Below are 27,228 nucleotides of genomic sequence, written 5' to 3' on the forward strand. Positions count from 1 at the left end.
ACACCATTTCTTAAAATGTTAATACGTTGCTTCCTATCGCTTCCTCGATTTTTCTGGCACAGGACAGACAAAAAATATTTGGTGATTCTTCTTCATTCATTTGATTGACACACAAAAGAATCATTTCAATTTCTCCCAATTTTTAATAATAAACTGCTAATGCTTAGGATGTTATTCGAAACTTTTGTCTATAGTATTATGCGATTTAAGTGAATAAAGCGAAAATTCAGCAAAAAGAAGGAAACATTCATATACTTCAAGGGATGTGAGTATATTTATTGGTTTTGAAATTCGTTCCTAGCCCTTTATACAGAGATATTAAATTATGACTACAATGCAATACTAGCTGTTGGAGAATAAAGTGGAGAGGTAGTACATAATGTTCAAAATTCAAGAAATGACAGAGATATCTGGACAAAAAATGTATTGAAATTAACGAAGGAAATGTGCTGATATAAAATTCACTTACTTAATAAAAGGATAAACAATCTACCAGATAATCCCGTGTAAGAAAGCAGAGGAACAGATACCAAAATATAAAAACCTATATTGGTTACTAGGAAGAGGCAAATAACTACTAAAAATAAATTGCTAGTACGAGGGTTGCTCTTCAGTTTTGATATTGATAAATAAAAATAGTTGGATATGACTTTATTGCTTTCAAAATTATTTTCAATTTTGAGATGAAAATACTTTTTCATATGTTTGAACCAATTGTCCAGTCCAATTGAAGTATCCCCAAAACATATGATTCGAACGCATCAACCGCTTATCCAGTTGTAGAAAAACGTCGACTTTGCAATTTATTTTTGATCTGCGGCAATAAGAAGGAATTATTGAGTGTCAAACAAGGACTGTACGGCGGATGACCCATCAATTCGATGTGTGGCTGTTCAAAAACGTTTTTATGTGTGAGAGTTCGAATTGTCATGGTAGAAAATGATTCGTGATTTGTTTCTCTGATTTTTTCGAACATTTCTGGGGAACATTTGAAATAGACTGTTCTACGTTGGTCTAATGAAACGGTGGCGATATGTTCAATTATTCCGAGAAAACAGGCGACCATTTACTTCGAAATGCTTCGTGCGAACAAGTTTTGTTGGATTTGCCTCGTCTTGGAAGATCTATACAGTTGATTGTTGTTCATCAGGTTGTTATGCATAGATCTATGAATCGCAGTTGATCACGATCTCCTAGACGCAAAGCGATTAAATTTTTCTAGCAGTTCTTTGCACCAACGGGAAAAAATCTTTTTGACCATCAAATGTTCATGCAATATTGAATGTATTCAAGTGAAACCAAACACCAAGTATGCCTCAATAACATGGTATGTCACTTGATGATCTTTGCAACATCAATTAACGCACAGCATTGATGTCTTCTGGCACAACAGCCGATTTTCGACGATTGTCACGAAATTCATTCTCAAGTGAAATGCGATTACGGTTTAATTTGAAAAACCAGTGAAATACGGTGGCTCTAGATGGTGCTTTATCGCCAAAAGTCGAAACGAGTTGATCGGAACTCTGCTGTTGATTTAATACACGTCAAAGTCATAGAGAATCATCGCACGAATATGTTCGCGATCTAAATAGCACTCTTCTGGCAACATGTTCTGAGTATGGCATTGTGAAATTTGACATATTCACATTAGTGTTGCTATATTTCAAAACTGAAGTAGCAGCCCTCGTATACAAATACTCACACCGGTAGGGATGCTTCATAGTATGTTCGCAATAATGCTTTTCACCGGGAACTGCATGTAAAAATATTGCGGTTATGAAGAAAGACTTAGTCCTAAGGCTGCATAGCACCAAGTCATTTGAACTTGTGTTAATATTTATAGTTGGGCCAAGTACAATAAATATTATCCACTATAGTGGTGTGGGTATGTACGTCAATTTCGTAGGTAAATGATTAGAAATAGTTAAGACAGTGAAGTACTTAGATTATCTTAGTTTCAGTTGATGGTGAAATTAGGTAAATTATTTTCCTAATGAAAAGAAAATTTCAGATCAATCCTAACTCATTCTTATTTATTTGATGTAACAACGGCATCAATTATCGATTGAGATCGAATTTTAGCCACGCCTTTTTTCGTCAAATACATATATCTGTTATAGATTCCGTAATATGAAATACAACTGAAGACAGAGTGTGATTAAGTAACAAATAAAGTTCAAATCGTTTATATAATTTCAAACCGAATGAATAACAAAATAACAAAGAGATACTATTGCCTTTCGTATCAAATATATCTCATTCAATTGACGAATTGTAGCAATTTCCTTGAGAAATGCTTCAACTCAAGGTTTTCTCACACGCTGTTTCGTTAAATTTTTAATCCTGTGAATCTCTCAGAACACTTCATCCGCCTCTACAGGGAGTATTGTTTTTCCTTAACCAAATCCAATGGCAGACTCCCAATTCGTAAATACCGTCTTCTTTGTAAGCTCACATTTCTCAGAGCTTGTCGTGACTATCAAGTCATACCCAAATCCCTTCAACTCGAATATCACACCAAATCATCATCAGTCAGTCGTATCGTCAACAAAACCAGTTTCCATTTCACGCCATCTCCAGCTTCTCAATATTTTTTATAAAATCCACTCCTTTCATGTTGATATGGGACACTTTTGACCGTTTATCTAACCAGAAAGCCCAGCATATATCTGACAAGAAGATCCAAACCCAAAAGGACAAACTATCCCAACGTATTTTGCTCCAAAAACCTCCAAAAACTATTTTTATATACACAGGTGTCCACAAGTATTCCGACACCCCTATCCCCCAATATGCCAGACCGGCTCTTGCTTAAATTACGCTATCACGCCCAAATACATACCATATATGATGTTGGTAAGGTCCTCCGAACATTAAAACCGCCTCCTTCCAACCTACCACGGTCATTCGCAATACCTCTTCTCATCTTGATAATATGAATAATCGTCTCAATACTTCCTTTTATAAAATTATCCTCAGTACCCGACCACATATCTGGAAAAGGGAACGAAAATTCTTATCAACAAATCCAAACTTCCTTCCGACATCAATGCCATACTCATAACTCGAGAAAAATCATCCTGCATTCCTCGTATATACGAAAATTCACAAACTTGATCTTCCACTACGTCCCATTGTTAGTGCATTTAATTGTTCCACCCAACTCCTGGCCAAACATCTTGCTGAAATTTTTTAGCCAATTGCTGAACAATCCCAATCCTACGTCAAAAATTCTCGCCATTTCTTTGACCTATTCTAAGGTTTCGATATTTTTCCCACAGACATAATTATCAGCTTTGATAATATCTCCTTATTTACCAACATTCCGATCGAGGAAAATTTTCATATCTTAGACACTAGTCATTACATCGTCCCAGATTACCTTTCACTCGTCAAACATTGTTTGTCCAACACCTACTTCCAAAGAAATTTCTACCGGCAACTCAAAGGTGCCTCCATGGTATACTCTCTCTCTCTCTCCCGTCTTTGCCAACATCTTCATTTTGAAAATTAAGTACTATCCCCCTTCCATTTCCGACCAAGCTGGCTACGATATGTTGATTTTTTTCCTGCTCTATTTGAATGGCGTTCATCCTCGGATACAGTTTACGATGGAGATGGAGGAGGAATCATCTCTACCGTTCTTTGGCATCATAATTAAAAACCTTTATCCACAGGGTTTCTCTCAATGCTTCTATCGCAAACACACTCATATCAATCAACGCTCAATCCCAACATCATCCAACCCAACTTAACTCTGTCATTGATACACTCATATCTCTGTCAATAGTTATGACCAAAGTTTTGTTTTATAGCGGCAATGTGTCTGCCATTCGTCTGATATTTTTGTAAAAGAATTCGTAGATCTGCGATAAGATTGATTGGTTCATCCACCATATTCACCTAGTCTGGTTCTCTCCAATCACTTTCTGTTCTCAAAAATGAAAAAACGGCTTGGTGGTAAGTGATGTAATAATTAAAAGATTTTGGCATTGAATGACGCTTCTGCATATAATTAAATATTCTGCGATTCGATTATTTGATTGATAATTAAATAATTTATGAAGAGTATATCCAAACATTTATTTTGGGAATAGGTTTGTACTGTTTGAACTTTAAATAACTGAATAAACAAAATTTTATGATTCGTTTTTATGCTAGTTGATCAAAGTGTTATTTTTATTTTTCTATCTAACACCCAGTCATTGATCTATGCTTTATGCCCGTTTGACATTCACGCTTGTTTGCCTACTAGATTACTGAGCGAAAGTTTAGTATTTTCCGGTCCCAAGTTCATTAGAAGGAAAAGGGTTGGTGAAAATAATAAGCAACCAGACAAAATTAACCTCGGAATAGGAATAATTTAAGAAGGAAAATAGGTGTGAGCATCAGGTAAATAATTGATCCCTCCCAATTTTCTTTGTATATTATGGAAATGTTAATCTTACTAAACCTTTTGTAACCAAATGGCATATCGTATCCATTTAATTTTATTATCAATATATGTAATATTTATAACGAAAAATTACAAATGGTAAACAATGTATTTAACATTTTCTAAAAATACATTTTTTATAATATTATGCTGCATTATAATATTACAAAAGATAAAAAACATAAATATTCATCTCAACTTTCTAAAAAGTTTCTAGATAAAAAGTGCAATTATAGGTTTTTAATTATGAATAATAAAAAATGTATTATCAGTAATAAGTTTAAAATCGTAGTAAGGTTACCATATGCATTTTATGACTTGTTTTTTGGGGTTAATGGCACAAAATTGAATATATTAGTCTCAGTATAATTTAGATTTATAATATGAATGAAATTAACGTTTCGGAATTATAAATTAAGGACATGAATATACGATTCAGTATTTATTACTTCAATTTTTTAGAAAAAAATTAGGAACAATCTAAACGTCAAATTATTCATCATTTGGGTTAACTCTATCATGATCCAAATGTTCCGAAAATGATCGAATTTATCGTGTCATAGCCTTAAGATTGGATCTTTTAAACCCTTGTATACAAGTGGATAAATTTGATCATATGGCAATTTTTTTAATTTGGTTCTACAAAGTCTTAAGAACAATCAATAACACTCATGTTGTGCATTTTGAGGTAGATGGGACAACCTCCAGATGGATCTTAAACTATTAACCATTAGAGCAACAAACATAAAAATAGGGCAAGACTCTATATCTATCAGCTTACATAGAGAGAGCTGTATCTCGGCATACCCTGCCCACATTGCCCCGAGGATTTAGTCAATCCTCTTGTCTAGTAAAAAACACTCATCCAAATAGACAAGGTATTGAGTGAGAAATGAAAAAAAACTAACTGAGGCTCACCCTTTGTAGTAACCCCCTCAGGAAAAACCTTGAAAGAAGATAACAAATGAAGCCACGAAAGCTCTGATAGCACGCAGAAGCTTCACATGGAAGAATTAGGGATGTAACTCAAATATACTATTGGGTATGAACAATAATGAGACTTATGATCACATATGGGGTAGTGGTCAAGGGGACTTGTACTATCTGTACACCACCATAAGAAAAAATTAGCCTTCATATGTATAATCGTGTCGCATTAATATGATTCTAAAACTTCCACGTTTCTTATTGGAATACGTGGCGGGAAAAACCTTACTGAGAATATTAAGAGAAAGAGTATCTAAGAATAAACTGCAAATTCCTTGAGAGAGTAATCTGATCGGGGATCTCAAGCTGTAAAGTAGATGGGTTCAAAACACAATATTGGAAATGAACAAAAATGTATATTGATGGCTTCAAAATAGTACACAGAACTAGAATAGGACTGTAGCTGCTCAGAACCAAACACTTTGAAAGCAAATACCAAGTAATTGATAAATGTGTCCAGTTCATCTACAAAAACAAACATGAAATTATCGTCTTGTCTCCGATTACTAAACAGTTATCAATTTTCGGTGGTCATAAGATCCAAGATGTAGGCTGCTGAGCTATAAGAATAAAGTCATACTCCAAATATCAATTAATTCTTATGGATGGCGTAATTTATAGATCTAAACATATGGCTTCTTTACTTTTTGACTCTTAAATATTGAAATAGATTATTGGAATGCAACTTTATTGAAATGGTAGTAAAATCTATGTGAGTGGGTAAATAATTCAGTAGCAATTACTAAAAACTAGAATTCATTATATAACTAAATAACGTTCTATAAATATAAATTAACTGGAGATATGAACATGCAAAAGTCAGAGCACGAAGCTAGAGTAAACCGAATAAAAAATATCCGTACGTTTTGTTTCCGGAAAGTTTTATCGCCATTCCTTTGAGCGTTGACCATATTTTTGACCAATTTTGAAAAATTATCGCTCCAAATTGAACAGAAAAAAAGTATTAATTTGTATCTTTCTATCCAAGTTTGTTAATATTTATCCTGCTTCAGTTATGATTCACTAAATTTTGAAACTTCACAAACCGTGTAAAAAAAACAAGAGAAAATACAAAATCATCAAACCAGTTACTTACCGAGAACTATCCAACAAACTTTTTATGAATATTCTTCAATATAGAAACTCAAAATGAAGTTACTGGAAGCTTTTGTAACAATAGTGAAAATTAACAGCAAATAGAAATTGAATATTTGATCTCAAAATTCCTTAACTTCAATTGAACTCGTAACTTGATGGTTGCTATTCATAATTTTTCTCTTTGGACAAGCAACAGATATTTGAAAATATATGTTTTATTTGACCTTAAAAATTTGCCTGTTCTTCAGAGATACTTGGCCAAAAGCTTCTTGAAGTTGCCCTCTTGTTTATGTTCACGAGAAAATAATCTTTTGAATTCCTCACTGTTGTTCGCAGAGTCGCCATTAATAATTTCAACTGCGTCCTGAAGGATGTTTGTGTTTTTGAAAATAAAATAGTAATTTAAATTTCAATTGATAGAAATTTAATTTTACCAGGGTCTAATTTTTCATCAAAAGTAGATATTCTTTCCTTCACCAAATCTCGCCTCCGGAAAATATTCTCCATTCCTAACTCATTTTTTGCCGCCCCTTAATATCTTCTACTTTCGACGGTTCATCGGCGCTATGTCAGTATCTCCGAGTCCAGATTTTCACTATTTAGACTCACCGAACATCGCTTCATCAAATTAGTAACTATATATTTCCTGATAGCCTCTATATTATTTATTTTTGATGCTTCCACAATCTGTATCCATTTGCTTTTACTTGGTATAAATACGCTAATCTCCAAAGGCCGACTCGGGTGCATTTGGACGCAGCAAAATAAAGCAGATAAAATATCGAATCGTGAACATAAATGCATTTTTATTGGCCGAAGCTGTCGGAAGACGTATGTACACAATTTCTTCGAAATATTTCTATTGGTATAATTATACTTTAACCTAATTATACTTAATTATGAACTAAGACAATTCTTTTCTATGTCAAGCGGAGGATATTCGATCCAACCTCTCCCAATCTAATTAATAACAAACTGCTTCAAAAAACATCTCTTCTAACTAAATAGTTTATAACTGTTCTGCTTATCAGCTTAATTTTCAGTCAATAATTAGAATCAGCGCTATTGATCCTAAAATAATTAACACGCTAGTTTGAGGTTATGTGTTTATTCATCGGAAGTAGTTCATTCCTTCTTGGCTTATCAAGAATACTATTTTTTGAGGTAGTAAACTCAAGTAGCAAGCATGCCCAAATATGAGAAATAATGCGTGAAAGGCTCAACTGAGCCGCAGGTGGCACCAAACTAGAGCTCTAGAAGACAAAACCAGATTGAATAATGATATCCAATAACTGAAAAGGAAAAGTCAAAATATCAAAAATAAGACTATGAATGAGATCTTAAACGAATTGACAAACGACAAGTCTACGGCATACTCACTTTGGAAGGCGACCAAAAGATTAAAGAGGCCAATCACTCAAAATTCTCCAATCAAAAACAAAGATGGTCGTTGAGCTACAAACAATCATCAAAGAGCAAATAGATTTGCAAAACATTTAGCACACACTTTTACAGCTACCGAAGGAAAAGAACGACTTGAACAGTTAATACAAAATCAAGTTAGCTCGAAAATAACTCCAAAGCAAATAACCACAATGATTGAAGTAAATATGAAATCAAAGAAAGCTCCTGGTTTTAACTTAATCACAGTTATAGTCAAATTAATGCAAATTTCAAACGCAGCCTTCTGACTTAAAGTAGGTCCATACCTTGTGGAAAGTAGCTGAAGTCATAATGATGTGGTATCTTCATATAGACCAATATCACTATTACTAATGATATAAAAGCTATTTGAGAGAATACTAATAATGAAAAGATCAGGTCCTAATCTTAAAGAGAAAACTGATACCTTCACATCAGTATGGTTTCAGGGCAAACCACTTAACTATAGACCAAATATAATCGATGTCATAGAAAAATCACTAAAATCACTGCTGATCTTTTATTAGATGTGGCTCATGTTTGACATGAAGGGCTCGAACACAAACTGAACAAACTCTTGCCAAACCAATATGTAAAGCTGTTAGAGATGCTTACTCAGACTTGAAGGAAATCAACACGGGTGTTGTGTGTTTTTGAACAAGTACTTTATCTCCTATACACTAATGACATGTTTCAATTAGAAAATCATACTATGGCGACATTTGCAGAGGAAACAACCATTTTGACTGTAAGCGATTCCTAGGAAGATGCAGCAACTTATAGATATCAATTAATAAAATTAATTTTTGGACCAAAAAATGAAGGATAAGTTTAAACAAGGAAAATCAGTACATGTCAATTTCACCAATACAATATGTACCAATAAAAATAGTTGATCAAGAGGTAACACATGTTAATACAGCAAAATATCTAGAGCTAAAACTAGCATAGCTGGAAACCTCATAAAAAATAAACGAGAAGTAGGTATTAGATAATGTATCGGATGCTGAGAAGACAATCCACTATGTCAATTCTATTGGTTTCAGGATTTGTATATGAACAAATCCTGAAGCCAATATGTACATACAGGATTCAACCATAGGGATGTGCTAGCGAAAGCAACAGCCACATAGTCCAGAAATTTCAAAATAAAAGTGCTAAAGAACATCGTTGGTGAATCCTGGTACTTTCCAAATAACGATCTTCGCCGTGACCTGGAGATAGTCTCTGTAAGGCAGGTATCCACTAAATTTACTAAGAGTCACAAACGGCGGGTTTTAAAACATGTGAAAATCGAGATAATCCCCCTTCTCGAAAACAATTACCTAGAGGGAAGATTGAAGAGGATGCAGCCTTTTGAGTTAGTTATCTAAATGCTTAGTGTAAAAAAGCAAAGTGCAGAATTTTATATTAGTGTTAGTGTAGGAGCTTCTACACATTTATCATGATAATGATTAGATCACATTGATAGGGGAACCTTCTAGATTTCCTTAAAAAATTGCAATTTGAGCACCTGCAGTACAAGTAAGTTGTTGATAATCCCTTGCAGTAGACCACCAGTTGCTGGCATAATCCCTTTGCTTGTGGCATCAGTATAAGAAAATTTGTTTATGATTTAGCCTCAGAATTTTCAAGTAAGCCCGTTTCTCAGTAATTCCAAAATGAATCACTCAGAGTAGAGTCATCCAGAGTGTTCAACCATCTTTACATATACAGTGCTTTTCAGATAAAAGTATCCACCTTTAATAACTTTTGTAATAGTGGTATTTAGAAAAAATCCAAAAACAAGTCAATTTATGTTGGAAGGGGCAAGCATTATGGCATATTTAAACTTACTGGAAAAGCCACCCCCTCACCCCTAACAGCATCCCCTTTATTTTTTTAAATTACTTTTCATATTTTTTATGTCAAATTTGGATACTCCTCTTTGAGCTGATTTCAAAAATGTATAATACTTGTAGGTTAAAGTGGTTAGTTTATGAGATAAACAATTTTTCTTTTAAGAGCACAAATTTTACTTATTATTTACTTTCACCTTATTTGCCTGTACTAAAATGGGTTGTACAACAGTTCAAACTCTTTAATATTATTAACTGTGCTATTTATTCTACTTAAAAAATCCAAACAACAAAAAACTCTACTTTTTATTAAAGTTTGACATTGTCAACTAGAATTTGTAGTCACTATTGATAGTGTAATTTGATACATTATTTATTTTGTTTCTCTGAAATGGTTTACTCTTTGCAAGAAAGAATTGAAATTGTAGGTTTATACTACCAAAATAATAATTGTGCAAGAGCTGCTGCTAGAATATTTAACGAATTACATGACGGAAGACATGCAACTCATAAGTATGTAATTCAACTGATGGAGAAATTTACCACAACAGGGTCTGTTTGCAATAAAGTGCATAAGTGAGAGGGACTCGTAAATAACGAAGCAATCCATGTGGCAATTTTAGGGCAAGTCAGCTTAGAGGCTCAACAACCCCAATCGTTGACAACAATAAGTAGAGCGATCGGTGTTTCATCTTCTACAGTTTTCCGAGTTCTACATAAATTCAAGTACCACCCATACAAAGTTAAGTTGATGCACGAGTTGAATGAAGATGATTTTGATCGTCGTCTAGAGTTTTGCGAATCAATGACGCAAATTATCAATAACAATCCACAATTGTTAAACAATATTTGCTTTTCTGATGAATGCTCATGGTCATTAAATGGCTTAATAAGTAGGCATAATTGTAGATATTGGGCTGAAAGTGATCCACATATTATGCGTGAATTCCATACAAAACATCCCCAAAAGTTAAACGTTTGGTGTGGTATCCTAGGTGACCACATTGTCGGACCTTTCTTCATCAACGGAAATTTAAATGGTGAATCATATCTTGAGTTACTCAGGGAAGGGGTTGACCCACGTATTACAACAATAATAGAAAATGATGATAACCTTTCCGAAGATTTACTGGTATTTCAACAAGACGGAGCTCCCCCACACTATGCTATGCCTGTCCGACAATTTTTAAACGAAACATTTCCCGCTCGTTGGATAGGTAGAAAGGGGCAGATGATGGAGTGGCCACCTAGGTCACCGGATTTAACACCCCTAGACTTCTTTTTATGGGGGTATTTTAAAACAAAAGTTTATGCTACCCAACCAGAATCTCTGGATGATTTACGAGAGAGGATAGAAAATGAATGTCCATCCAGCCGTATTAACAATGTCAAAGAGGCATTTCAAAATAGATCATACCATTGTATGGAAGTGAATGGTACTCATTTTGAACACTTATTGTAACTTCATAATAAATAGCACAGTTAAAAAGATTAAAGAGTTTGAACTGTTGTACAACCCATTTTAGTACAGGCAAATAAGGTGAAAGTAAATAATAAGTAAAATTTGTGCTCTTAAAAGAAAAATTGTTTATCTCATAAACTAACCACTTTAACCTACAAGTATTATACATTTTTGAAATCAGCTCAAAGAGGAGTATCCAAATTTTACATAAAAAATGTGAAAAGTAATTTAAAAAAATAAAGGGGATGCTGCTAGGGGTGAGGGGGTGGCTTTTCCAGTAAGTTTAAATAAGCCATAATGCTTGCCCCTTCCAACATAAATTGACGTGTTTCTGGATTTTTTCTAAATACCAGTATTACAAAAGTTATTAAAGGTGGATACTTTTATCTGAAAAGCACTGTATATGGAACCCTGTAGCAATTTTGAGCACCTATATTAAAAGCAAAATCTGCTATAACAAGCTTTGTTACAAGAGTTTTTGGGGAGATTCCTTTTCGGTACCTTGGAAAGAAGTCAATCAGAGTGATTTTATCGAGTGTAAAATTATTTTTTCTTTAAAGATGATTTTCTATTAATTTGGTTGTTTGAAATGGTAATTCCATGTGAATCTAGCCACTTTATTCTGATGAAAATACTAAATTTATATAAAAATAAAAAATAGTTCGAACATCAATCAATAGTTAGCACTGATATCACATAAACAATTTGTATACAGTTATCAGGTATTATCAACAGTTCATTCCAACAAAAAAAAAATATGTTGGTGATTATTCAAAATCATAAATTAGAATCTTAAATATTAATCTTTCACCACGGTTTCTCAAACGCCAATCTGTCTGACTTGAGGAATGCAGACGGTCCAATTTCCCCAATATGTAAATGACCCCGGAAACAATTTGCCTTCCGAACCCAAAACCGTGATTGAGGTAGGGATGGATTTCATTGAGGAAACAAAACGTCTCGTCTATAGAATGTATAAAGTTGTTTAGTCTAACCTTAGGGGATTAAAGGTGTGACCGGCACTACTAACCCTATAATCAACCCCCCAAATCACAACAATTATTTGGCCGTTTACACATAAATCAGGTCAAATCATCGCCATAGTTTTGACTAATTCATACACTTTAGTAAAGGAAATTTGGAAAACTTTCCAGGATATGTAAAAGTAATATGAACGTTTGATAATGGGTTATGGTCGATTTGGAGGAAGTTCATAACTTCATAATTGCAAAATAGATATAATGATTCTATTATGTGTTTGAAGAACAAATTTGTTGGAAAATATGGATAAATCTATTTGCAAGGTAAAACGTTTTTTGTTAATCTATGATCTTGTTTAGCATTTGTAAACAATAAGTAAATGACTTAGTTTTGACATGTTGAAGATATCTTCTCTCTAAAGCTATTCTTCTGCTCTATCTATCTAAAACGTTTTAGTCTGCGCACTTTGCCTGTTGTCTTAAATAACTCACTCCTGAGCACATTTGGATCAGATTTTATTTTGTGTCTATATTTCTCGGTGTACCGTTGTACTTACTTTTAATAATGTGAATGTGTAGATATTTTTCTATAATCGAATTTGACACGTATATTGGAGTATTATTTTGGAATATTTGCATGATTTGTAAACTCCCATAACTATATATTATGTGTTCAAATGGGTTTTATAACGGTTTTATATACTAGAATCTCATTTGGTAATGACAGCTATGATTTTCTACTAATTACTCAGTTAACTTCTTGGAGTTTAATTTCTAGTTGGTTTCCCTTGTGTTTTCGATGTTAGTCTTTTATCTAGATGTATGCCCAACTATTTCCCGCTCTATATTCGTGTCATCTGTCAGTTATTCAGCGTGACTAGAGGCTTTTATAATGAATTTATTTACTAGAACCTTATTTGGTTATGGAAGCTATGATTTTCTACTAATTACCTATTCAACTTCTTGGAGTTCAAGTCCCAGTTGGTTTCCCTTGTTAAATATATGTGTGACTATTTTGCGCCTCTAAAAAAGTGAAAAAAAATGATATAACCGTGCTCTAGGATAACGTATACTTCTGGCCGAAAAATGGAAGCTAAGCTTCCGATTAAATCGAGAAGATAGTTCTATTTAAATTTGTACCATCCAAATGAATCGATTTCCTATTTCCACAACTCTAAAATCGAGAAAAATAATCTTAAGGGCGGATCAGCTGCTCCAAAGGTTGTATCTTCTGCGCATATGCGGCTTTAAACTCTAACTCTAGCAGAAAATTTGCTGCTAGCTGCAATTTAAAAAAAAATCGCATTGTATCCTCAATATCTTTGGTTTACAGAAAAATAATTCAAAATCAAGCTAGATAAATCTTATACAATATGTATAAATTTATGAATTTATGAAAATGAAGGAAGTAATGTATGAAAATAGAAAAGAATAAAGAAGGAAGATGTACCAAAAATTTCTTTAAGAAGTTTGCAGGAGAGAGTAGTCTAGGCGTGTAATGTTTCTGTCACCTCGGTGAAACGTATTTTCCGAAAATCTCAAGGTGAACGAATTAATTCGACCTGAACAACCCTCATCAAACCTTCAACTTTCAAAGGATCTGTTGATAAATTTGAGAAAGAAATAATTCGGAGAATTATATATTCACACACAACGATACAACAGAAGGCCTACCAAACAATCTCTGAATCAGGAAAAAACGAAACTGGGATCAATTTTTCTGGCAAAATAGATTTGTTTTGAAGATTTGTCAAAAGAATGAGATTCAGATGGAAGAAAACTGAGGAATACAGAGAAAAAAATGGGGAAATATAACATTAGAGAAAAATTGAATTGAATACTTAAGAAATTTTACAAAATACGAAAAAAGGGGCGGCCAATTACATATTGGATGGAAAAATTGCTTAAAGAAATTTGTCTAAAGATGAAAGGATCATTATCCTACATGCTGGAGGTGAAGCAGGATTCATACCTAAGGCGCTTAAAATTTTTAAATCGGGAATGAAGATCGGAGTTTATCACGATGATAAATTTTGTCAAGTGCTTGTAAAAAAAACTTATTCCCAATGCTTAAAAAAATGCGTATAAGTAATAAGTAATGTCTCTTATCATAATGTACTGCTAGAACCCATTCCAACTTTTCCATGGAGGAAAGATGCAATGCAGAAGTGACTGTATTGGAGTGAGTAATAATATTAAATAAATCATTTAAATCATTACTAGGTAAAGTATTTTTTCAGCATTAGTGCACTACAGTAAATAGAAAAATAATATATCCAACTCATCTGTGAAGGCCTTGTCTGTAATGATGGAATTCTCGCATCCACGTTCGGTTCATTAGAAAAAAATGAAATTTTGATTATGAACTAGAGAATAAATTTTTATATTTTCACTAATATTTATTTTAGATGTAGTGTAATATTAGCTTATTAAGACTGTAATGAGCTTTTAATGCGTTTTGAGCATAAATTGTTTTGAATTCTATTTTCAAATAGAATTATTATTTAATTTTTATCCCACTTCTTCTTGGCTATAAGATGCAAGCCCATTTTATAGTACTACCAATTGGACTTTTTCAGGTCTCAATTCTTGTGTCGTTACCGTTTAGTTCTACGCAATTATTTTCAAAGTCATAGCTCAAGACGTTTTCCTCTACTTATACATAAAATATTAAACAAATTATCATATTTTTCCCTCATTGGAACTACCGAGGTAACTAGAATAAATAGCTGTTTCATTGGTAAAGAATGACCAAATAGAGGAACCCCAATTTCTTGAAACATGAGCTCATTCATTAACCTCACATTTTCCAAACGTATACAGGACATACAACTTTGTAACGTGCAGAACATTTTCTATCTAAACGAAGTTATGGTTGTAGCTTTTTTCAACAGGTTTTACTCTTGTACTGGAATGGAATTCATTAGCCATAGATAGGATCTGGTAGATTTTCTAATAAATGTACAAAATTCATAAGTTTGCCAAACAAACAACGCCCAAAGCACTGTAGCGATTCTAGATTGATAGACGCTATAATCAGAAATAAGTGCGAAGATCAAGACAAAACTCAATTCGGCTTCAGAAATGGGTTGGAAGCACACAAGAAGCACTTTTATCACGGAATATTAGTACAATAATGCCGGGGCCAACGGAAATATGTATTTGCAGTATTTATCGATTAAAAAAAGGCATTCAATGGACAAGTTAATAAATATATTAAGGGAAAAAGGAGCTGATAGTTCTGATGTAAGAATCATCTAAAAATTATATTGGCGCCAAAGAGCGGACGTTCGAATCAACGAAAATTGACAGAAGAATGCAAAATCAGACGAGGCTGCATACTCTCAGTACTTCTGTTTAACTTGTATTCAGATAAGATCTTTAAGCAAGCTAGACACCACTTATCAAATGGAGTAAAAATTAACGGTAAACTTATAAATACAATCAGAAACGTAGACGATACAGTTGTACTGTATGACGATTTGAATGGATTGCAATGCCTTTTAAACGCCATTGACAGAGTGGAAAGAGAGATGGGTCTAAACATTAATTGATGTAAAACCAAATATATGGTATTTAGTCGCTTGCCGTACCATGACACACAGCTACAGGTAAACGGTCAAACGATTCAAAGAGTGTCCAGTTTCAAATATCTTGGTTGCTAGGTTGAGGTAGGTCGTACCATTAATCGCTTAAAGGATTTTGAAATGTGGTTATATAGACGCATGCTCAAGATACCGTGGACAGCTATGCAAACAAACGATGCAGTCTTGAACAGAGCAAATGCGGTTCGTGAGCTGGTGGATAGAACAAATGCAGGAAAATAGCTTATTTGAGGCACAAAATGCATTATAGCCGGTTTAATATCCTCCAGTTGATTATGACGGGTAAAGTTGAGGGTCGTAGAGAAATTGGAAGGAAACAAGCCTCTTGGTTGAAGAATATTAGAGAATGAACTGGGATAAGATAAGCAGGACTAGGTCAAGGTAGAGAGAGTTTTGCCATGCTGATCGCCAACGTCAAGAGGACTTGATACGGCACGCTAAGAAGAAGAAGTACAAAATTCATATCTTCGATGTTGGATACCATAAGCGTTCTCCTTGTACTGTAACTGATTGTAGAAGATGCATTTGGAAATTCAATTTTGTTAATCTCTATCAAACATGCTTTGGTATTTATAAGGTGAAAATAGCAATTATTGTAATGGTTGGTTGCTTTATTGTAAACTATAGTTACAGCGAAAGGCATACCCTTCTTATTTTGAATATGAATCACATAACTACTCATATCATTCCTTCATGCCTTCCCTTCTTCACCTATTCAATGCATTTATCTGGTAACGTTTTACGCCAATTTGATGCCCTTTCACAGTACTGTTACTTTACTCCTGGAAAGAAGAAAACAAATAATAACTATAAACTGTCTTCGCTGTTTTGTCACAGTGTGGCCTACCGTTTGCTGCGGTTATACTATTGGAGTGTGACGTGGTGGCAACATTTCGAATATTTAAACGTAATGTAGGAACCAAAGGTATAGTAAACAATATGTAATTATCTATTTTTTTATTTAAAAAGCAAGTACAAAAGGGTAATTCCATCTTGGACTTCTGTAAGTTGTAGTGTTCGGCAAAGACGTGCCTTGGTAATTGATTCCGGAGGCTTGCACTTCTCCAAAGGAAAGAGTCCCGATAAATTGAAGCTCTAGGCATCTGCAGGTGAACTCGGTGTACATCTGCCTGTCAATTAGGTCTTGCAAATACTCCTGTAGGTGGGAATATGCTGGACAGCTCGAAAGAGCATCTGCCGTAATAGTATTGGCAAAACAAAGTCAGATCAGCGACCTTTCTTCTATGCTTTAAGCTGTCCAAGCTTCTCGTCAACTCTGGGTCGCCTATAAGTTGAATTGCTTTTTCCTGTATTGAGCCGAGCTCTAAATGTGAAAGAAATACCAAGACCAATCTGGGACTTGTAGAGGATTAGAGGCTGCGCCCAATCTCAACACCCAACAAGGGAATTTGCAGTGATGGTGATATTTTATGTCCAGACAGGACCAAATCCTGAGCTGCGGTGCCAGCCTCCTTTTTAAAAACAGCAGCATAGGTCTTTGTTACAGATATAGATACAGGTAAGTGGATTTGTTACTATCATATATTCATTATAAAAGAGAGTTTATTCGATATTTCAGTTTCCTTAAAAGAAGAATTTATTGTTGCTTTTTTTATGAGGGCCACGTTTGTGTCGACTCAACAACTTTCTAAGAAAATTTCGGGGCAACTTTTTCATTGCCTCAGAAAATCAAACTTGACGTATCCCTTTACACTAAAATCTCTTTGATGTAATTGTATCTCACCTGATCTGTCTACGTCGATGATAATAGTATGGACAAGTGTAATTGGGATATAACTTCATATAATTTCCTAACAAACCTGAGAAAAAAATTAGTTAATATTGGAATTGGAATAATATTGAAGTGAGAATAAAATTATTTTTTCGCTACTGAAAATTATTACTTCAATCATTTTCTAACGCCTCAGATCTTTGGAAATTAAAAAACTTTAAGGAAACAGAAATTTTTTTCTGCATAGAAGTAACCCTGAATCTACTTTCATTTCAAGATTTCCAATTAAATATTAAAAAGAATACACCGCGCCAATTAGAGCATTTGTTATATAATTGAGTTTTCAATTTCGAAGGGTTGAAAATCAATCGAACGAACGAATAATTGAGGTGCAGTGAAAAGGGCAAAACCCCAGATGAAGGTTCATTTAAAACACGATAAGGGTTTCATTAGGAAACTATTTAAGATTTTATGATTTGCTCTGGCGGAGATGTTTAATTATTATCTGTATATACATATGAGTTTGCTTATTTAGAAATAATGAAAGTTACATTTTTACAATAATTAAGTTCATTTTTAATCAATAATGAGGAATCTCAACCACATCTTTCTACTTATATAATTCACGGATTTGCTCTTTCAACAGTTAAAATATTACTGACAACACTGGTTATACTACCATTATACCAACTAAGGTGAGGAAACTCGCTGGAGCAAAAGAGTAAATGCAACGGAGCGCACTCTCTTGATTCATTAGCAAAACTAATGCATTTATAAACTAGACGGTAGGTAGCACTAGATGCTATGATGTTCTGATAATCACAAAACAGCATTGACATTAGACATAATATAATGGATGCGTGGTTAGGGGGTTGATCTGTGGCGGATGCCTACCAACAACAACTTCTTAATCTCATTCTAACAAATGTTCAGCCGCGAAGAAGCGTTTTCATTTTATTCACGTACAGAGTTGCTCTTTCTACTGATGCCCAGTTGAGGATTGTCTCGCTAATCTGGACCGGTTTTATGATCCACATGAAGGGAAATTTGAGAACTTGTTCATCAAATATCAGCCCTTGTGGTTCCCACCACAAGCACCAATTCAACAACACTTTCAAACACAAGAAAAAAATTGAAGGTAGGTATAATAGGTGTACTTACAAGAGTAAGGGTTTATATCTTTAATATATATTAAACATACGTGCTCCATTAGACCTTATTAGAGTATATGAACGAAGAAAACATCTCTTCAAAGATGCAGGTAAGTTTAATGTTAACTTTCAAATTTCCACACATGCAACTTCTGTGTGAGTAGTATATTTAACTTTCCTCATTTGCGTTACAGAAACTGCATTTGTGCATCAAAAGTAAAACAATTATAAACTTTTTTTGTAATAACCATAATAAGGTTGAAAAACATACATGGTATACAAACACTCAAGAAAATACAAAAGAAAACGGTATAGTGGGAGTTTTATCCACACTCTCTTCAAGACCACTACACCTGGGAACGTATCAATTAGAAGACGAACATCTCTGGCAGTAAAAATATTCCCACATTCTGAACTTGTTAAGACTACCAAGATTAATATATCAGCTGTAAATACTGATTTCCTCGGTATCAAAGCCAGAATGGGGGTTTCAATAGATCCTTTGGGTCGAAGTGTATATGATCGTCTAATATTTACGTACGTATATGTATTTATGTTTATTTTGTATTTCTTTAAATGCAATCAAAAACTGTCATTTATCTCTTTTTTTTTGTCCCATTTCCGAGACTCCATTCTACCCATAATTAAAAATGAAGGGATGTATCATATTTGAGACAAACTTTTTTCCACTTATTTTTTCAAACAATTGAATGAAGTTGATCGTTTTGATTGATACAAAGATTTGAACTTTGATTTTGAAATATGCTTCCAAAAGCAGAAAAAAACTGTTGTTTCTATGTACGTTTAGCACTGCTAATGAACAAAGAGATGGGGCTGAAACTGGAACTTGAGTTCTAACGGATGTGGTAGATCTGTGACCCCAACATTCACAAATAACACTATCTGACGCGCGTTTCGATAGCCAAGTTATCTTTACATTTTTAAGTTCAAGAGCACGTAGTTAGCTACCATTTATGTATTTGACCAGACCTAGAGTCTAGATCATTATCTGATCCATCTATATCATTTTGAAAGTAATTGACTAAATCTGCCATTGATATATTTTATCATTTAACTTTCATGAATTAATAGTTATCACGGCAAAATTCTACATGGCAGACACAGATATACAGTTAACCGTGGGCTAAGTGAGTACCCTCCTCATGTATGGTGGGTTCAAAGTCATTCACGGGAACCTTATATTTTTTAAGTGGGTTGTACACGCGCGCTCATTGTGGGAAAAGAACGTTTGTTCATAGCATTTACATTTCAGTCATTCAGATGGAGCCGTGGACGCTAGACTAACGCTTGCACGGGTATGATAGTTTTGTGCGAAATGACGAATCCGTAACTGCTGTTCAGCGAGATTTCCGCCGTCAGTTTAATATCCATCGTAATGCAAGTATCCCTTCTCGTAACACAATATTGCGATGGGTAAACAACCTTCGAACAAGTGGATCAATATAATAAAAATAATAAAAGAACACCTGGTCCGCAACGAACTGCTAGCACTCCGGAGAATATTGAACGACTAATGGAAGCCCTTGTCAGAAGCCCACGCCACTCTATTCAGAGACATTCAGCAGCACTTCAAATGAGCGCAAGTACAGTAAGACGAATACTGCATACATATCTATCCATCCTTACAAGATAGCCATCGAGCAGCAGATAAAAGACAAATCGTTGGGGACCCGGTGGTTTTTTCTTTAATATTAATCCACTTGTTCGAAGGTTGTTCACCGATCGCAATTATGTGTTACGAGAAAGGACACTTGCCTTACGATGGTTATTAAACTGACGGCGGAAATCTCGCTGAACAGCAGTTATGGATTCGATATTTCGCACAAAACTGTCATACGCGTACAAGCGTTGGTATAGCGTCAACGGCTCCATCTCAATGTCTGAAATGTTAATTCTATGAACAAAGGAAACGTTAGATACCAGTCACGTGCCTCTCCCACCATGAGCGCCCGTGTACAATCCACTTCAAAAACATCCGGTTCCCTCAAATGACCTGTATAAGGGCCTCTATATTTTTCTCATGTCCAAATTGACGCGAACTATATAATGAACGCGTTCGTATGAAATATTCAGTGCTTCAGATATCCGTTTCAGCCTAATTCGACGGTCTGATAAAATCATGTCATGAACTGCTTAGATAATTTCGGGGACTGACATAAAAACTGGCCTTCCCGATAGGTCATCATCTTCAATGGAAAATTTACCTCTTTTGAAGCTTGAAGTCCAATTTTTACGGTCGGATACGAAGGAAATTGATCACCAATGGTATTAAGCATGTTTTCGTAAATCTGCTTAGCCTTTAAAACAGGTAATTAGTGATGGTTTATTTTTTTGACGTCAAACTTTACACTGACACTTCTAATAATTTATTGTTCGTTGTTATGGTAACGCAATACTTTGTTTCTGCATTAAACTGGTCTAGGCTAACATGATATCAATACATCCTCGTATTATGGCTTTTGGTTGGATAAACTTTTACCAGCAGAAGAAGATGAGTCCGTCATGCATCCAAAATTTCTGAGCATTTGTCAAATAAAATTGTCCATAGTAATGAAAAAGGAAAAAGAAAAATGTGTAGTGTATGTACGAAAAACAAAAAACAAAAAAGAAAAGATACGGTATATCACTGCACATCATGTGTTGAGCAGCCAGGTTTATGTTTGGGAGAATGTTGCACGGAATATCATAAAAAAATATAATTTCCTTTTTATGTTTTTATTACAATGCGGCTAGTTATTCTAGAAATATTTTTATTATATATTACCACATTTTTAAAATTATTTCATAGTCGGAAAATATATATGTATAAAAAAGTTTTTATTAGAATGACTTGCTATTTTTGATATGTTATCTCTTATTATGTGATTCTAAGTTTAAAAATAAGTATTTTTGCGTTTTGCGGTTTTTGTTAATCGATAAAATACAATAAAATAGTGGAAAAGTGAGACGCGCATGTGCGTATTCCGTACACCACCAGAATATTAATAAAATGTGCGGAGAACGCATATGCACGCTTTGGAGAAATTTGATAAAAAAAAACGGTTATTACAATGCTTCATTCTATTCTGCTGGAACATAAATATGAAATAAAGTAATTCGATTAATCCGCACAGGGCTTATTTTTTTTTTTCGATCCGCAGCGAAAATGTTAAAACATCTAGAGTGTTATAAACTCATCAGTTTATTGCCGTAAGATAAACTATATCTCTAGCAACGCAGGATTTCACGCTGGATTTATTCTGTTATGCAATTAGAAGCAACAGAATACAATATTCTATTAGTACAGCTAGATACGGTGATAGAATTAACTTTATATCAAATATATGACGATGCTATCTCCAACATGAAAATAAACCAAGACCTAAAAACTAATAATAGATTATTTCCTTTAATGCAAGTAATAGCTAATAGTCGTTTTCATTGAATATGTTTCCATCGATCATATAAAAATTGCAAATTCTGTCACGCTTAACTTATCACAGAAGTTGATTTTACCGATAGATTAAAGAAGTTTTTAATAAAAAAAACTATTGAATAAATCGTAACACTTTGAAAGAATATTATTATTCTAGAGGTTATTCTTGACAATAGATCATTTAAACATTTAAAAATACAATAATGATATTTGGATGCGATCAGAATTCGTAATTAGCTGCATCTTTTGTAGTTGTTTACAACCCATTATTGATTATAATAAAATTTATGTAAATAAAATAACGTTTCGACAAACACACCTATTTTAAATGCTTAAATGTTTTAATTTTCACCGGATATGACACAAATATCTTTGACGTTGTATCAGAAAATTGATACATTTTCAACTCATAATCATCAATTCAATATTCCAACTTTTTTGGTTGAAAAATGAGCCAAAATGTAGCCTTAACAAGAATACAACAAGGATATTTAACCTTTTTAAAATAAGAATATTGACCATTGAAACAATAATAGGTTTCGTTGTGAAGCAATTTCGAACTGAAGAATAAACCACATACTTTGCGCTGAAGAATAACTCATTTTCGTGCAAATGTGCACACAAATCTGGTCAATATTTCAAGAATTGTTCAACTTTTGATGGATGGATACATGGTTTTTTATAGTATGAGGTTTCATATTGTTTTGATATATGTGAATATACCAAATCTGATATCACCATCATAAAGTTTAACATTTTTGAACGTATTTAGAACATGTTGTCATACGAGTGTTATTTGAGCCGCTGGTGCTTTGAATTTAATCATGAACACACTTCGCTAAAGGATGAATTTCGTGTAGATCGTCCAAAATCGGCTGTTTTGCCAGAAAACAACAATGCTGTGCGTAAAAAATTACTGCAATATCGTCATGTAACATACCGTGAGATGAAGGCATATTTGAGCATTAGTTTCACTTACATACATTCAATATTGCATGAACATTTGGATGTCAAAAATATTTGTTCACGTTGGATACCGTATAATTTGACAATCGCTCAAAAAAAGCTCGTGTCGATTGGTGCAAAGGAATGCTGAAAAACTTCAATCGCAGTGCTTCAAAAGAGATCTATAAGATCATAACAATCGACGAATCGTGAATCAATGCATATGAACCCGAAGCTAAACAACATTCGACCAAATGGGTCTTCCGAGACGAACACAATCCAACAAAATTCGTTCGCGCGAAGCACTCCGAAATAAGTGGTCCCCTGTTTTTATGGTATTTCACAAAAACAGGGGACCATTCCATTCCAGTTATTACTGAAGATGTCGCCACGGTTTCATAAGAGCAAAGTAGAACAATCAATGCATGATACAACCATCATTAGTTTGCCAGAAGAAAGAAGAATAAAAAATCGGGGAAACTAATCGCACAAGACGAATCATTCTCCACCACGACAATGCGATCCACACTATACATGTGAACATATGCAACGTCATCAACAAGAAGTTTATCTCGATTCCCTGAAGACGAACCGCGCGTCAGACAGTGGAATTTGTTAGTGTTGGTGTAGTAGTAGTGTAAAGAGTGTGTTGTAGCTAAAGAAAAAAAGTTATTTTATTATGGCCAACGTAGAATATATTCACGGATTCAACCGTTTTTGGTATTGATTGAATAGAAGCAATTATATTTCACACTTTTGCGTAACTTTGTATATTATCTTCCCTTATTCTGAAGCGGTCAAGAAGTTCGAGTTAATAATGGAAACATCTAGACAGCTCGGCATGAACTGGCAGCTCTCGTGGAACTATGTATAGCTTTAAACTATTTGCCCCATATTTGAAATACACTGCACCTTGTTAAGTCCTTCTACAATTCTAATATAATGCTGTTCTGCTTCAAATTACATTTCATGAAAGATATTTCTTGTCATGTTTAGTAGGATAATCTATTACCATTTCCAGGAGCTGTATTGGAAATTGTCTTATGTTCGTCAATCTTATTTTGAATGGGGACCGGACTTCTACTTCGTGGGGATTATCTCTGATGTTTCTTCTTCGATGTCTTTCCTCATTTTGGCTCTAGATTGTCACTCCACCATTTTCGGGGTTGACCTCTACTTTGTGTTCCAATTAGAGATTTATCCCTTGCTATTTTTATCAATTTATCGTCTGTCTATCGACTGATATGTTGATTCCATTGTTGTTGTTTTTTTTTTCGATGTGATACCAATTCGTTAATGTTAACTACGTCACATAATCGTTTTTCGTGGACTAGTAATTTTTTTACCGAGATCCGCCTGAGAAGTTTCATTTCTGTGATATCCAACAGTTATTTCGTTTTTGATATTTCTGATCTTGTTTCTGATGTATAGGTTTGATTGTGGTTTTGTAAGTTTGTGCCTTGTTTGTTGTCTTAAGTGTTTCATCTCCGTTCTACTTTCTGAAGACATCACGCGATCTTATTTGCTTTAGTTACTTGTCCTCTTACCTCGTCTTCTACGTCTCTATAACTGGTTATGTCAAATCCAAGTAACTTTCGTTTGATAGAGACCTGAAATCGAGATAATTATCTGCAAAACCATATGGAAGAGGACTAAGAACTAAGAAATTAAATATATAGAATGGAAGAGAATATAGAATATATTTTTTTCTAGCTTTTGATCATAACCTCTTTTAATCATGTAACCTCTAATTTCTTGGGCTGATAGGTTCTTTGGATGGAAAGAAATAATCAAACATCGATTAAATTTCACATTTTTAATTTAGATACACATAGCTTAACGTTCCGCTCTTTCATTGGGAGCATTTTCAAATCTTCTCGATTTTAGGGATCTTTTGTTTTGTCAGCTCTTGTCAGCAAGGATTCCAAACTAAAATGCAACTACTGCAATGAAATACTTTCTGGAAAACACTCACAGTGTGTCGCAATTAACAAGGCAACGAACTTCTTTCTAGCGAACTACTGAACTTTCTAGGATCCTCATGTGATGTGTATAATTTTTCTACTCAGGTGCAAAAAAATAAGTAGATACCTACATTTCTAAATTTGAAATTATCCCGTATAAAATTAACAAATAGTCGCTTGCATCATGAATATCAAAATCACGTTTTATTTAGATTTATTTTCCAAGTCATACAACTATCTATTACCGAATTAATTACTCAAATAAAAAAATTATAAAGTGATTCGGAAAACATAACGGTTAAAATAAGTGAATTAATTCCTATTATTATTCTACAAAAATTAGAAGAAAAATATCAATGAAGAACTGAATCACTTTTACTGACATACCAGATGAAGTGAATGAAGTTTTATCTTTAAGTCCAAATATTGCACAAAATATTTGTGTCTGATGAACAGAACAGCTCTAGGCAACTTTCTCAAAAGGTAGCTGGAATTCACTGGCACATTCAAATCCGAAGAAATAAGTTAACAATGATCATCAGGTTGATTACTGTCTACTCTATTTAAAAGTCTAAGGAATAGAATAGCTTTCTTAACATATGAATAAAAATCACAGGAATTTGACACACCTATACCCTCTTTAAAGTACAATCCAAGCTACTGGGGGACAGTTACATTTAGCACCAAAGAAAAAAGCTGAGTTTAATCATTTAGTTGATTACTGCTCACTATTCTTAAAAATCTAAATCATAGAACAGCTTTCTAAACATATGAAAGAAAATCACAGGCATGTGATACACCTATACCCACTTTAAAGTACCATTCAGGCTATTGGGGGACAGTTACATTTAGCACCAAAGAAAAAAGCTGAGTTTAATCATTGAGTTGATTACTGCTCACTATTCTTAAAAATCTAAATCATAGAACAGCTTTCTAAACATATGAAAGAAAATCACAGGCATGTGATACACCTATACCCACTTTAAAGTACCATTCAGGCTACTGGGGGACAGTTACATTTAGCACCAAAGGAAAAAGCTGAGTTTGGTCATTTAGTTGATTACTGCTCACTATTCTTAAAAATCTAAATCATAGAACAGCTTTCTAAACATATGAAAGAAAATCACAGGCATGTGATACACCTATACCCACTTTAAAGTACCATTCAGGCTATTGGGAGACAGTTACATCTAGCACCAAAGAAAAAAGCTGAGTTTAATCATTTAGTTGATTACTGCTCACTATTCTTAGAAATCTAAATCATAGAACAGCTTTCTAAACATATGAAAGAAAATCACAGGCATGTGATACACCTATACCCACTTTAAAGTACCATTCAGGCTACTGGGGGACAGTTACATTTAGCACCAAAGGAAAAAGCTGAGTTTGGTCATTTAGTTGATTACTGCTCACTATTCTTAAAAATCTAAATCATAGAACAGCTTTCTAAACATATGAAAGAAAATTACAGGCATGTGACACACCTATACCCACTTCAAAATACCATTCAGGCTTCTGGGGGACAGTTACATTTAGCACCAAAGAAAAAAGCTGAGTTTAATCATCTAGTTGATTACTGCTCACTATTCTTAAAAATCTAAATCATAGAACAGCTTTCTAAACATATGAAAGAAAATCACAGGCATGTGATACACCTATAGCCACTTTAAAGTACCATTCAGGCTACTGGGGGACAGTTACATTTAGCACCAAAGGAAAAAGCTGAGTTTGGTCATTTAGTTGATTACTGCTCACTATTCTTAAAAATCTAAATCATAGAACAGCTTTCTAAACATATGAAAGAAAATTACAGGCATGTGACACACCTATACCCACTTCAAAATACCATTCAGGCTTCTGGGGGACAGTTACATTTAGCACCAAAGAAAAAAGCTGAGTTTAATCATCTAGTTGATTACTGCTCACTATTCTTAAAAATCTAAATCATAGAACAGCTTTCTAAACATATGAAAGAAAATCACAGGCATGTGATACACCTATACCCACTTTAAAGTACCATTCAGGCTACTGGGGGACAGTTACATTTAGCACCAAAGAAAAAAGCTGAGTTTAATCATTTAGTTGATTACTGCTCACTATTCTTAAAAATCTAAATCATAGAACAGCTTTCTAAACATATGAAAGAAAATTACAGGCATGTGACACACCT

Source organism: Diorhabda sublineata, chromosome 3 (assembly GCF_026230105.1).
Source record: "Diorhabda sublineata isolate icDioSubl1.1 chromosome 3, icDioSubl1.1, whole genome shotgun sequence".
NCBI lineage: Eukaryota > Metazoa > Arthropoda > Insecta > Coleoptera > Chrysomelidae > Diorhabda > Diorhabda sublineata.